We start from the raw sequence: 13,378 nt of genomic DNA on the forward strand, positions 1-13,378 counted from the left end.
AGCTGTTAGTGCTTTCAGGGTCTGCCTCAACGTTTGAGCTGAGATGAGTCTTTTCTGGCAGTCTCCAGCCAATGGCTGAGCAAGGCAGCAGTTTAAAGGCCTGACCACTTCTGACCAACATGGGACTCCTCGAATGGGCAATCTCTGTGTTGGCGCTCCACATCGGCCTGGCAGACTTAGTCCAATCTGCATCAAAGTCTGAATGCTCTCCTGCCAATCTTGCTTTCTCTCCCTTTCCTTCCCCAGGTGTCACTCCTCAATAAGCCTTAATATTTAAAGCACAGGGAATTTTTTTTTTTAGGGCACGGAACTATTCTATATGACACTGTAATGGTGGAAATATGACACTATGCATTTATCAAAACCTATAGAACGTTATACCACAAAGAGTGAATCTTGATATGTGAAAATTAAAGAAAAATTATTTAAGAGGCAGGGGATCCCAGGATGAAATGAAGTCTGTGACAAAACAATCTAACTGTATTACAAATGTATGAAATACTTTCACTGAAGGGGCTGTTGGGGAAAAGGTTCTGATCTAAGTAACTTTGGAAACAAGTGAGTCTGTAAGACTAAAGACAAAAGGAACTATACATACGCACTGCTATAAATCTAGCTGATAAAGTTGTTTCCTGTGGGAGTATGTGTTAATAATTCTAATGCCACTATACATGTATATTGCAATTGAACAGTGGAGTAAATGGATGGACGGCAGACAGTGGGAGCCAGGTTTCTTATTGTTGGAATTAGAAGTTCTGGATAACCAAGGGGAGGTCTAGATGAATCCATGTGGGAATGGATTAGGGTTGGAGACATCAGTATGAATTCACGTTTTGCTTGATATAGATTCAGATGGTTACATATAGAAATATTTATAAATGTGTATATATACACAGGTTAGTATGCATACATATATCTTCTTGCTCTGTCATCTAAGAGGGCCTAGAAACGACAGCACCTCAGTAGCAGCAAGCAGACCTAACACCCAGAACTTAGTTTTCAATACCATTCTCCAATCAAAGGAACCAGGGCTACTTAGAGAAACAGCTGATTCTAGAACTGGGGCAGGAAATACGCAAGATGAGCCTGGAGCAAGCTGTAGTGCCAGAAAGTAGAGAAGTTCTCAAAAAACAACACCAAAACCCACATTGATAGGTGTATAACAAAGGGACACCGAAGCCAACTGAAAGAGTTCCCAAGGACCTAAGCTGGAACAAATTGGGCAACAAAACTAATAAATTAGTATTGAATTATAACCTAAAGCATAAAATAAAAACGCATGAGTCTCTACGAATATAAATAAGTGGTTTAACAAATAAATAAATGAAGAGAAGAGAGAAATATTCCATGAGAAGAATTCCAAATAATTTACTTAGATATTCTACTCTCAGTGAGGCAATGCTTAACTCTCTGCTCCTTAAGCATAGGCTGTGCATAGTGACTTCCTTCCAAAAGATACAATATGGAAAGAGGGGGAAAAGCGAGTAAATTTACAGTGGAGAAGTCTGACAAACACTGCTTCAGCTGGTAATCAAGGTTAACACCAATGTTGATAGTACGTATCCTTGATATGACACGATGAAATGGCACTTTACGTCTGCGGTCTTCCACCCAAGAACCCATGACCCCAGTGTAATAATGAGAGAAATATAAGACAAGTCCCAAATGAGAAACATTCTACAAAATGTGGGATCGGCAATCAAAACTTTTAAGGTCATCAAAAACAAGGAAAGTCTGAGAAACTGTCAAGCCAAGAGTAACCTAAAGAGGCATGACTACTAAATGCTCTATGGCATCCCACAAGGGATCTTGGAACAGAAAGTGTACACTAGGCAAAAGCTAGGGAAACTGAAATAAAGTATAGACTTTAATTAGTAAGAATGCATCAATATTGGTCCATTAATTGTGACATGTACCACACAAACATTAAATGATAATAATAGGGGATTCCGGATGTGAGTTATATTGGAACACTGTACTATCTTCATAATTTTTCTGTAAACCTAAAACTGTTGTAAAATAAGAAGTTTATTTTTTAAAAACTCCCTTACATTGTTAAAATTAGCTTTATTATATTTAGTTAACATCTGCCTGCCGATAATTTTACCATCTTGAGTGACACTTGAGGATCCTCTGCCTGGATCCCTCCTAACCTGGATCTTCACGTGGCTGCCATTTGTTGTCATTTGGGACTCAGCTCAAACATCACCACCTAAGGGAGGGCTTTCCTAACTACCTAGTCTGAAGAGCATCCCTAGTACCCATCCCTATCATCTTACCTTGTCCTGCTTATTCTGAAATTATTTTGATTTTGTGTATTGTCTTGTAACCACCCTCATCTATGAAGCCCAGGCCCTCACTAGTTTCGCCCACAGAGATCTTCTCGAGTACCTAGAAAGGAGCCTGGAAATACAGCGGGTACTAAAAAAATACTAGTTGAATGAACAGATACAAAATTGGTCTACTTTCCCTCTTCATGATAGTCCTTCAAACATATGATCCTGCATCCCTCTAAGTTTTCTTTTCTTCAAGCTGTAAATCTCTAGATTCTTCACATGCTTCTCATCTGACATAATCTCCTTGTACTGGATAACAATATAGCAGTAATAAAAAAATTTATTTATTTAGGGCTTTACCATGTGCTGTGCACTGTGTTAAGTAAGCACTTTTAAAACAGTCTTTTATCTTCACAAAATTTATGCTCTATGAGTCAGGTACTGTTGGACGATTTCTGGAATGTCATTATCCCACTTAAATAATGGCCCCAGATCTGAACTCTACTGACTAGATGCAATCTGGACAGAAGAACTATTACCTTCCCTGATGTATTCATCTACCAACATGACCTATTTGGGGGGTAGGTTTGCTTAAGCAGCAGTGAAGCAATGGTCACTGTTGTCTTCTGGCCAGTGGCCCTCACACTGGTCTGTGATGAGACAAGGAGCTTGTGGCCGAATGGAAACCAACTACCTCACCAAGTGCACTGTTTAGTTCAGCTGCCTTGCTTCCACAGAAGACTTTCTTGATGTAGGAAGCTGTGTGCTGGTCTATATTCTGGCCCAGGCGCCTCATCTCACTGTGGACTGGCACTCTGAGTAGCACTGATCTAAGACACAATTCTCAGCATTCTTTGCTTCTTCTGTGTTGTAACATACACTCGCTGTCTAGTGCATTCCCACTACCCGCCAATTTCTAGTAAATGGAACCATTCAGTAAAAATCCTAGAAAGAGTACTCAAAGATTGCCCAGAAGGAGGGCAGTTGGTGAGAAGGTGGGATAAGGTGGCATAGTGGGAAAGTACTTAGATTGTGTCCTAAGATTTCTATTTTAGTCCTGGATTTGTCATTAACCAGTTGTGGGTAAGGAAATTCCCCTCTCCAGTTCTCATTTTCCTCATCTGTAAAAGGACGTGGTGAGCCAGGTAATTTCTGAGGGCCTTCTAGTTTTTGTGCTCTAGGATCTAACCCTTTGAGTCAAATGACTTCCACATAGTGAATATCCCTAGGCTAGGCCCTTCTACAACTATCATGTCCCCATCACATCGCCACCATTTTGCCTCCCACAGTGTTTTGCCTGGTGACTAATCAGCTGGCTTCAGAACGGGAATGTCACAGTGGTATCTAGCTGCCAGGCCCAAAGATAAGAGAGTTAGAGAGTCTAGCGGCTGAAAGTCATCTTCAACAACGTGTGTCCCCCAAAGATTGGGTAATGCTTTTGTCAAGCATAAGGTGTCATAAACATGTGCCATTAAAACTGCTCTGCAGTTTTCCAGTTCTGCATATAAAGAGCTTGGAGGTTGCCGCTTTGTATTAACAACCAGTAAAAAGCTGAACAGACTGAAAAATCAAAATCTCTTCTTGGATCTGTAGAGAGGGGAGGACACAGGGCAAATCACTGCCCCCAAGATTGGAGAGACAGTCAGGTGACTCAAGAAGTCACTGCTCACTGGAGCAGAAACTCATAAGCAGAAACACCATGGAAACCATGAATTGCTGGAGGCTCAGCGCCAAAAACTCTGAGAGTTAAAAACTCCAGGGGGACCAAGTCATAGAGGGGCCCCCACAGCATTGTGAGATTTGTCTCCAGGAGTTTGGTCAGATTCCTAGAGTAAACATCAGAGAAAAATTCTCTTGGACTTCCAGCAGGGGGAGGGGGAAAGAAACCATTTTGAAACACTCCTGGAACAGGCCTTTTTCTTTTAGGCACTTGGGGGAAGATCAAAGTTTCTTTCAGAGTCTTTGTTCTTAAAAACAATCAAGCCAGGGGCCAGCCCAGTGCTGTAGTGGTTAAGTTTGTGCACTCCTCTTCAGGGGCCCAGGGTTCGCAGGTTAGGGCCCCAGGCATGGACCCACGCACTGCTCATCAAGTCATGCTGTGGCAGCGTCCCACATTCAAAATAAAGGAGGGTTGCCACAGATGTTAGCTAAGTGACAACCTTCTCTAAGCAAAAAGAGGAAGATTGTCAAGGGATTGTTATGTTAGCTCAGGGTCAGTTTTCCTCACCAAAAAATAAACAAAAAACAAAAAACAAAAGCAAGCCAAAGAGACACATTTGGAATGGCCAATTCTGATCCTCCACACTTGAAAATAACTTCTATTTTCCTGGTTCTTCATATGTCAGATAATGTCAGAGCATTCTGTTCTTCTCAACAAGGCCTCAGGGGAAACTAGTTAACCAGAGCCTGACCTGCTAGGGTATTATCGAGACTAACAGACGTAGGGAAGGAAAACACTCAACTCCAACCCATCCTCACCATCCTGACCCAAATAAACAGGGAAAAAAAAACTAAGAAACACTATAAAGTTCACAGTCCACAGTCATGGGTTCACTAAAAGACTGAGACCTAATCCTAGGACTACAGAACGCTTCTCCATCCCCACACCTCACCACCACGCTACTAAAGGGCAATTTACAACAGTTTCTTTTACTCAGTACATCATGTCTGGCTATCAAGAAAAAAACTCAACAACACCATCAATCAACTCGATATAACGGACATCTAGAGACAACTTCATCCAACAACAGCAGAATTCATATTTTCTCAAGTTCACATGGAACATTCACCAAGACATACCACATTCTGGGCCATAAAACACACCTAAATAAAAGAGTAGAAGTCATATGATGTCTGTGTCAGTGGACATTCCACAGTGGAATTAAACTAGAAATCAACAAGAGAAAGATAACTGGAGAATCCCCAAATATGTGAAGATTAAATGACACACTTCTAAATAATACATGGGTCAGAGAAGAACTCTCAAGAGAAATTTAAAAATATTTTGAACTATATGAAAATTAAAGCACAGTATCAAAATTTGTTGGATGCAGCAAAAGCAATGCTTAGAGGGAAATTTATAGCATTGAATGCATAGATTACAAGAGAAGAAAGATCTAAAAATCAATACTCTACATTTCCACCTTAGCAAACTAGAAAAAGAAGAGCAAATTAAATCCAAAGGAAGCAGAAGAAAAGAAATAATAAAAATTAGTGCAGAAATCAATGAAATTGAAAGTAGGGAATCAATAGACAAAATCAATGAAACCAAAAGCTGGTTCCTTGAAAAGATCAATAAAATCAAAAGCCTATAGCCAGGCTTTTGAAGAAAAAGCCTATAGCCAGCCTTTTTTAAGAAAAAAGAGAGAGGACACAAATTACTAGTATCAGAAATGAAAGAGGGACATCACTACAGATCCCATGGAAATTAAAAAGATACTAAAGGAATACTATGAACAACTCTCTACTCATAAATTTGATAACCTAGCTGAAGTGAACCAATTCCTTGAATGACACAATTTGCCAACTCACACGGGAAAAAAACAGGTGGTCTAAATAGGTCTATATCTATTAAAGAAATTGAGTCAATAATTAATAACCTCACCAAACAGAAAGCACTGAGCTTCCTATGTGCCAAAAATGAACAAATGGAACTTGAAATTAAAAACACAATACCATTTACATTGTCACCCTCCAAAATGAAATACGTAGGTATAAATCTAACAAAATTTGCATAAGATCTATATGAGGGGAACTATAAAACTCTGATGAACAAAACCAAAGAAGAACTAAATAAATGGAGAGATATCTCATGTTCATGAAGAGGAAGACTCGATATTGTCAAGTTGTCAGTTCTTCCCAACTTGACCTATAGATTTGATGCAATCCCAACCAAAATCAAAACCAAAAGCAAGTTATTTTATGGATATTGACAAACTGATTCTAAAGTTTATATGGAGAGCAAAAAAACCCAGAACAGCCAATATAATATTCAGGGAGAAGAACTAAGTTGTAGGACTGACACTACTCAACTTCAAGACTTACTATAAAGCTACGGTAATCAAGACAGTGTGGTATTGGCAAAAGAATAGACAAATAGATCAATGGAACAGAACAGAGAGCCCAGAAATAGACCCACATAAATATAGTCAAAGGAACAAAGGCAACACAGTGGAACAAAGCACATTTCAACAAATGGTGCTGGAACAACTGGACATCCACATGCAAAAACATGAATCTAGACACAGATCTTACATGCTTCACAAAGTTGACTCAAAATGGATCACAGACCGAAATGGAAAAGGCAAAACAGTAAAACTCTTAGAAAATAATATAAGAGAAAATCTACATAACCTAGGGTGTGGCAAGGAGGTTTTAGATGCGACACCAAAGGCACAATCCAAGAAAGAAAGAATTAATAAGCTGGACTCGTTAAAATTTTCTGCTGTGCAAAAGACACTGTCAAGAGAATGAGAAGACAAGCCACAGACTGGGAGAAAATATTTGCAAAAGACATATCTGATAAAAGATTGTTATCCAAAATATACAAAGAACTCTTAAAACTCAACAAGAAGAAAACAAACAAGCTGATTAAAAAATAAGCCAAAGACCTTAAAAGACATCTCACCAAAGAAGACATACAGATGGCAAATAAGCATTTGAAAAGATGTTCCGCATCATATGTCATCAGGGAAACGCAAATTAAAACAACAATGAGATACCACTACACACCAATTAAAAGAGCCAAAGTCTGGAACACTGACAACACCAAATATTGATGAGGATGTGGAGCAACAAAAAGCCTGATACTTTGCTGGTGGAAATGTAAAATTGTACAGCCACTTTGGAAGACAGTTTGACAATTTCTTATAAAACTAAACACACTCTTACCGTACAATCCAGCAATCACACTCCTTGGTACTTATTCAAAGGAGTTGAAAGCGTATGTACACACAGAAATCTGCATGTAGCTGTTATAGCATCTTTCTTCATAACCGCCAAAACTTGGAAGCAACCAAGATGTCCTTCAGTAGGTAAATGAATAAACTGTGGTACATGTAAACAATGGAATATTATTCAGGGCTAAAAAGAAATGAGCTATAAAGCCATGAAAAGACATGGAGGAACCTTAAATGCATACTATTAAGTGAAAGAAGTCAATCTGAAAAGGCTACAAGCTCCATGATTCCAACTATATGACATCCTGGAAAAGACAAAACTATGGAGAGAGTAAAAAGTTCAGTGGTTGCCAGGGTTGGAGGGGGTTGTGGAGAGAGATGAATAGGCATAGTACAGAGGATTTTTAGGGCAGTGAAAACACTCTGTAAGAGATTATAATCATGGCTATAGATCTTTATACATTTGTCCCAACCCACAGAATGTATAACACCAAGAGAGAGCCCTAAGTAAACTATGGACTTTATGTGATTATGGTGCACCAATGTAGGGTCATCCTTGGTAAAAAAAAAATGGACCATTCTGGTGAGTGTTGATAATGGGGAGGCTAAGCATGTGTGGGAGCAGGAAGCATATGGGAAACCTTTGTACCTTCCTCTCAATTTTGTTGTAATCTAAAACTGCTCTAAAATAATAAAGTCTTAAAACAACTGTTCTGAAGGAATTCTCCTGTGCCTCTATCACTCTCTGTAGTAGGCTGAATAAAGACCCCGAAGACATCAGGTCCTAATCCCTGGGACCTGTAAATGTTCCCTTATTTAGAAAAATGTTGTTTTATTTGCAAATATGATCCCTTATTTGCAAATGTAATGAAGTTAGGGATTTTGAAATGGGCAGACTGTTCTGTATGATCTGGGAGGGTCCTAAATGCAATCACAAGAGTCCTTATAAAAGGGAAGCTGAGGAAGATGTCACACACCCAGGAGGAGAAGGCAATGTGGCTGAAGAAGCAGGTATTGAGGTGATGTGGCCGCATGCTAAGGAATAGTGGCAGCCACCAGCAGCTGAAGGAAGCAAGGAGCAGACTCTCTCCTAGAGCCTCTGAAGGGAGCACGGCCCTGTTGACACCTTGCTTTCTGCCCAGTGACACTGACTTTGGACTGCTAGCCTCCAGAACTGGGAGAGAATGAACTTCTGCTGTTTTAAGCTACCAAGTTTGTGGTCACTTGTTACAGCAGCCACAGGAAACTAATACACCCTCCTCTTAAATTTCACCTTCCATTCATACAGATTTTTCTTTCTCTAATAAACAAAACCACATGTATCCATCAGGACCCTGGCAGGTAACACGCTCCCATCTGAGGGCTTAATAAAGTGACTGTTTGCAAAGGTCTTAATAAAGTTTGGGAGAACTCAAGAGATAGGGCAGTGGCCCAGTGCTGGACAATGGGGAGCCCCTGCTACTACTCTAGCCTAGAGGGTCATGGGGATGGAGCTGTGTGGAAAGGGCCATCTGACAGAAGCTGTGGCCTTCAGTCCGGGGACACAACCAGCCCATGGCAACACAGCAGGAAAGAAGCAAGGGGAACGAGCACCTTCATGTTACTCTCTTCTCTCCCTCTGATTTCCTGCCCGTGGCCTCCAGTGGCTGAAACTAACTGGCCGTCAAATGCAAGGGAGGCATTCACGTCGGCCTCCTAGACACAGAGAAGGTGGAGAAGGGTGGAGAGCGGATTTATAAGGGCAGATGGAAATATCCAGCACCCATGTAATTTTCATCCCTTCTCAAGACCATCCACAGAACAGATTGGTTTTGTGAGACAGAGAGCCCCCTGGACCCTAGCTCTGTGACCTTGGTCTCATTCACCTCATCTGTAAAATGAAGGGTTTAGACTAGAAAGTTTCTAAGATCCCTTTCAGTCCTGATGTTCATGACTCTAGAAGCAGACTATATGCCTTATCAGGCTAAGGCCGACATGCCTAAGACTAAGGCTAAGTGCCTCGAGTCCTCACAGCTGTTCGTTTACTAAAGCATATGCAGACCTCTCTTTTCCATGACGCAGCTCTGCATCTGCGCAAGGATGTGCAGTGCGTGCTGGTTATCGAGCCACTCCAAGGAAAGGAGCAGACTGTGCTCACCCACGGCATGCAGACACATCACAGGCATGCTGGAAAACGCAACGCGAGGCTGGGAAACCAGGCTGGGCTCTGAACAGCCAACTGCCAGAGGCGAGGAGGCAGACAGAAAGCAAGCCACTCACCCAACGGCCGGGGCAACAGTCAGTGGACATGCCGCTTGTTCCCGAAGAAAACTCAAGGGGGCCTCAGCAGCTGGCGGCAGCTGGTGCAGCCCCCAAGCTGACCCAGTAACTAACTGGCAGGCCCAGTAAAGAGTTGGCTGCCAGCAATCATGCAGATGGTAATAATTAGCTAGAAAGTTAAACTACGGAAAGTTGCAAGGGTCCAGGAGAGCCCCATGTTGAGCAATGAACATACGCCAAGCCTTCCTCTGCTGCCTTGGGACATTTTGCTCTGTATTGTGTCTGCTTTTTCACCTACTCCTGTCTGCTTCTGTCTCTTTCGAACCTCCTTTTGAAAATAGAGGGTAAGGCTAAGGAAGAGAATGTCTTCATTATCCCTCCAGGGCTGAGAGTGCAGGGGCAACCCTCCCCCGATCCCACAGACCTTGGGTGGCCGGGGATAAACAACAGATTTCCTCCCTGCCTGTAACCCCACGCCTAGTCGTTAACTAGGACCCTCTGTAATTACTGGTACGCCCCACATGAGCACTGGTTTATGGTGTGTGATTTGGGGAGGAGGGGTGTCTAAGAAGGACCTATATTCCAAAATCCTTAAAAATGTTCTCAAACTGCTGATTCCTAAATTCCATTGTCATCTTGTTTCCAGCCAAAAAGTTAGATTCTTGTTGTCAACACACACTATTGAGATGTGTGATTGAAGGTTGCTCAGTGAGTTGAGGGCCTGAAAGCCTGTCCAGAGATGAGGAAGGAATGGGAGTCTGGATGTGAGAGGCTGAGAAGGTGGGTGAAGAGGGGGTGCTGGAAAAGAGAAAAGGACAAAGAGAGCGCGCTGTGGCTGAGGGATGAGTCACTGCATGCTGCTGCCCAGAGCTGTCCCGGTGGAGGCGGTGCTGGAAATGTTTCAAGAACTCAGATAAGCAGCTTCTCTATCAAGTATCACCGAAAAGCTTGCAATCTGGACCTCAGACTCTCAGAAAGGAGCTGGCCTCTCCAGCTATGGAGTAGATAACAACTGTGGCGTGTGGTTAGGGGGGCTCTGGGGAGTCTCCCTACTCCAAAACGCTTCTCCTATTCACTGCCACGGTGAAACCCCAAAGTCTGCCACTAGGGCTGTACCTGCATTTCCATTCATTTATTGGTCACTTTCCAGTGGCTTGCTAAAAGTCAAGCACTGGTCAAAGAGGGTTTTGATGGATAACAAATAGGAGGACTAATCTTGGATACGGGCTACCAAGGATGTTGGGTGCAGAGCAGGGCTCAGTGGGAGGCCAGCTCCGGGACACTCTCTGTCTTGTCAGAGTGTGAGTGGGATCCCTGCAGAAAAGGAGGGAGGAGTCCCTGGAGACAGGGCTTCTCTGGGAGGGCACGAGAAAGGCTAAGAGGACACGACACTTGGCCCTGCCTGACCGTGCGCTTGCTTGGATGCAATTGCCCTGTGCCTCTCCCGTCAGGCACCCTTCCTGTCTTCTGACGCCTGCTCTCCAAAACGCCTGAGAGTGTTTTGCTCAGACCTCACGTTGTGAGAGCTGCTGCTCCTTCCAGCCACTTCCAAATACAGCACCCTTCAAACAGATAGAAATGCTTAAATCAGGGAGGACTAGACCTATGAGAACCACGATGTAAGACATAAGCGCTCCTACCCAAATCAAAGTCCTGAGTTAGAATCCCAACCCTAGTACTTACCTGCTGTGTGTTTTTGCATATACTATTTCCTTTTCTAAATTCTGCTGTCCTTATCTGTCAACTGGGAATAGCAATAGTACTCACCTGACAGTCATGAGGATTAAACAAATGAGCTAAGGGATATGAAGCGCTTAGCACAAGGTCTGGCTTCTCGTGAGCGCTCAATAAGTGTCAGTCATTAATTCATTTCTTGCCTACTTTTACTTCCAGTAAGGCTGGCAAACTGACGCATACAACTTTCAAAATCATTGCAAATTTAATCTAGACTTAGGCGGTGCTCACAAATTACTTCTTTGAGAAAGCCACAAAATTCTTTTGTAAGTCATGATCTGCTTCCTGTTTTTTTTTTATCAGTTATATTTAGCTCTTAAATTTTATATCTCAGCTTGAAGTCGTAAAGCCATCCTTCCAAATATACAAGTGGTTCAGCCAATGGCATTTACTCATTGAAGGAAAACAACCAAACCTTTTTTTTCTTTTTAAATAACAACAGGTCAGAGGTGGGACTAATTTCCATAACTACAAAGATAAATAAATTATGCTTCATTTCTTCACAGGATCGAATTTGGCAAGAACAACCCTAAAGACTAGTCGTTTCAGTTCTACCCCTTTAAACCCTGGGAGAACATCTAAGCTCTTTCTCATGGATCCTAAGCTGCCTTTCCGGGACCCTGGGTCCTTCCCAGCAAGAGTCCAGACACAACCCTCCCCCTCCCAGCTCACAGCTGAAGTTGTTGGTGTCCGTTTTATAGTCTCAAACACCAGTTACTTCTATTTCCGACTGCCATCTAAGGTTGATCCAACAATCTATCTTATGCACCATGTATTTATTGAGCACTTGCTTGCTATGTGCCAGGCACAGTTCCGAATGCTTCATGTGATGAAGTCGTCTTATCCTAATAATATCTTTGTGAAACAGATACTGTTATTATCATCCTTCTTCATGGGATATTATTATCTTGATAATTTGCCTAATATCACGTAGCTAACACGTGGCAGAGCTGGGATTTGAATGCGGGGAGTCTGGCTCCAGAGCTGGCTCTCTCTCCCTAAAGCACACCACCTCTCAGAGGAGAGGAGAAGTTTATCAGGGATCAGCTCGGACGGAGTCCTGACTCTGCGTTTTCACAGCAGCACGTTTTCTTCCATAGAACAGTCTGTCCTAGCCCTGTCACTCTGTTCCTCCCAGCCCATCCTCGGGGCGTCCTTTGCCAAAAATGTGAAAGAAACACTCTCACAACAACATCCCTCTGACCTCTAAAATAGGGCTGCAGAAACGTTCGAGGCAGTGTGGCTCAGACTTGCGGGACAGGGCCCCAGTCCCACCTTCAGCGCTAACTGGCTGGGTGCCCCTGGGCAAGTCACTTAATGTCTCCACCTTCAGACTCCGCATCAGTAGAGTGGGGAACACGCCGAAACTACCTTATAGGGCATTTGTGGGGATTACAGGAGCTAATCTGTGTAATGTGCTCAGTACAGTGCCTGGCTCAATAGTCAGCTGTTATCATTAAGGAAGATCAATAATAGTTATTGTGATTATTGATCACACAGTCCATACCCGTGAGCAGAATTGAAGGGCACATTCAGAAAGGACTTAGAGAGAGGCCAGGTTGTATTATAAGCTCTCTGGGATCCTGCCCCTTGTCTGTTCCTGCACGTGAGGATGGGCCACCTGAGACCAAAGAACTCACCTCCTGAACCTGGCTAGCACCCACCCCCAGTGGGTTCCCCCAGGCAGGAGATGACCAGTAAGTAGGAGGTGATCGGGAAGGCCAAGTGAGAGCCTAGACAGGGGCAAGCCAGAAATCCCTCTATAAATCAACTCCATTCCATAAGCAGTCATTTTCGGCCTAGACACAACATTACTTGTTCCAGGTTAGCAGTTCTGAAAACTGTCTTCAAAACTTTCTTTCAACTGGGCACCCCAATGTATAAGTCAGGTAAAGATGGAGCAGCTCTGTTAGAAGCGGGAAGATGAGCCTCCTGGAGAACCCACAGGCTCCCGCTGAACTCCTCCCAGAGGACCCTGCGTCCCCTCCGAAGAGAAATGATGTCCTTAGACCACAGTCCGAGAAATATTTTCTAAGAGAAACAAGTATATATACAACATGAACCCTGCCCTTAGGGACCTTCGAGTCATGTGAGCTGGCAGTTACAGTCTTGCCCTGGCTGGCAAGCCAACTCCCATGTCCCTGTGGAAGGTACAAACCCTTGCAAGGCACTGTGGCTACCTCCTACAGAACCAGAGAGCCCTCCGTGTTT

General features: G+C 43.0%; 1 protein-coding gene across 12 annotated transcripts in view; it reads right to left on the reverse strand.

Moving 5' to 3' along the window:
- The window catches only part of TACC1 (transforming acidic coiled-coil containing protein 1), a 120,258-nt gene that overhangs the window by 105,035 nt on the left and 1,845 nt on the right, over positions 1 to 13,378 (reverse strand). The gene's annotated exons all lie outside the window — the stretch shown is intronic.

This window comes from Equus asinus, chromosome 27 (assembly GCF_041296235.1).
Source record: "Equus asinus isolate D_3611 breed Donkey chromosome 27, EquAss-T2T_v2, whole genome shotgun sequence".
Lineage (NCBI taxonomy): Eukaryota > Metazoa > Chordata > Mammalia > Perissodactyla > Equidae > Equus > Equus asinus.